Source organism: Fopius arisanus, unplaced genomic scaffold (genome assembly GCF_000806365.1).
Source record: "Fopius arisanus strain USDA-PBARC FA_bdor unplaced genomic scaffold, ASM80636v1 scaffold00079, whole genome shotgun sequence".
Lineage (NCBI taxonomy): Eukaryota > Metazoa > Arthropoda > Insecta > Hymenoptera > Braconidae > Fopius > Fopius arisanus.
In genome coordinates, this window is record NW_011887818.1 from 302,244 (window position 1) to 304,483 (window position 2,240).

Consider the following 2,240-nt stretch of genomic DNA (forward strand, 5'->3'; position numbering starts at 1 on the left):
TTTTGCATTTTTTTTATTGATTCTGCCTTCACAGTGAATTAAAAACATTGAATAGACTTTAGTTTTATATTTCAAGTGCAACTTTCGTAATTATTAATTATTCAGTTTTTATAAATAATAAAAATTATCAGTGTCGGCATTTTTGAATGACTTGCTGTGGAAAATTGTATTCTCACGGTGATGCCTTGATAATATGACTATATGAATGACTTCTGATTACATCGTGAGATGAATAATCTCATTTTGAATGCCAGCAAATGATTCCAAGGATCATAAGTCGCGCAACGAACTCTCAAACGCGGATGAACTAAACAATTGGATGATAACGGATTGATATCCATCAGTTCTGTGACAGTTAATGATCGAAGTGTTATATCCGTTGACTCAATTTCCAAAAATCCTGACTGATTGTATCATATGGGGTAAACCGGATCGAGGCAAAAGTCAGACATGAATATACCAGGGACTTCCCTGAATAAATTCGGAGGTGAATATTTCCACGGAATTGAAAAATAATTGCTTTTGTCGTGGTAGTGATAATTCACGAAAAAATCAATTTATCCTTTTCCTTTAGATTTACTAAATATCTCACGATTATAATGAGTCCATCCTCTTTAAGGAATGTCCGCTGTCAGATGCTTATCATGTGACGAGCAATAGTGGATTCAGTAGCTGAACAATTTGTCGAATTGTCATTTAAAAATATCATTGTTTACTGTCTGTGGGAGACGTGGTCATGTGAGAGTGACGGTGAATGCAAAGGTCAATTACAGAAGCTGATGAAAAAATCTGGAGAAACGGCGAAAGAGTCACGTCATCCGTACTTGTTTAAACATGTGTTCCTTTCTTATTTCCCATCAATCTTCTACATCTTGTGGTCTCAGTCATCCCCACCAGGGAATTGGATGACTGTGGAGGCTCGGCTACGGTACAATTCTTTCAACCAATCACCATGCGGAGGCTCGACCGTCTCGTTTGGAATTCCCATTCCAATATCGCTGTTCTCATTATTATCATTATTTTCATCATTCTTGGAATACTCGGCGGGGGAAAAAACTGGACAGCTACCAATTATGACGTATACATTTCCTACTGAGTAACTTAGAAAATATGTATCGTATGTTTTTAACTGCCTACTGCTTTGCCTTTTTGCATTTCTTTAAAAACTCCTGATCAAACCTGTAATTAATTGGTAAACTACGATAAGTGCATTTCACCTAATGTCCGTTTTCGGTGAATATCTCGTCAAGAAAACGGGAATTGAAAAATTTTCATGAATATGTTTTTTTAAGATCGATATGCGGCCTCGAAAAAAGATTTTGATGAAAAATTTTGTTTTCTCTTCTCATTTAGAAGATATTCATCAGTTATTGGAGCTAAGCCAAGTCTACCAATTCACTGCGAATATCTAAAGTGAAAACCAAAAATAAATCATTTATTTATGCTATATATTGTTCGAAGAATTGTTTACTGCCGTCACAGTGGAAAATGGAATTGCACTTTGTCACATCTTGTAGATAGCAATCTTTGAAATAAATTGAGTGCATTCAATCCATGTTCATTACGAATCAATCAAATGTATTATGTGTGATCTAGACTTATTTATTGATTTTGATCCATATAGATAAAGCATATTACATATCGTAGATAAGAGCCAGTGCGTCATTAAAAGACTCACAACTCACGTCTTGTATGATACGTTATGCAGCATTGCTGCAATATGTTATTCTGCGACGCCTTTGTGCCGGTGAGAACCACCTGTTTGCTCTGGCCTATGTGCGTCCTATTTTCTGCTCATCACTGCAAATCTGGATTAAATTGGTAGTCGAGTCTGGAATTATCTGAACAGCCACTTATTTTTCATTTATCAGCATTTCCAATTGAAACCACATGACTGTTTAAAGATCTACTACTGGGATTCCAATATTTTTCCTGGTTTTTCACATTTTTCACAAACGCTTCATCTGACTAAGACGAAAAAATATTCCGTTTTTGAGTTACATCATTTTTCAATATTTGTCGAGGTCTCATTATCGTATTTAGACTCTTTAGGGAATTCACAAAAATCTTTAAAAAATGTGGAAAAAAATCACGCAATTTTGATAATTGATGAGTCTTGAATGAGGTTAATTGAGGATAAATGTGAAAAACCGTTTTGTTGCGTCAGTCTGGTCAATACTTCCTTGAAAATCTCCCGAGAATATTCGCAATGGACAGATACCCCAACTGTTTTTTACCTT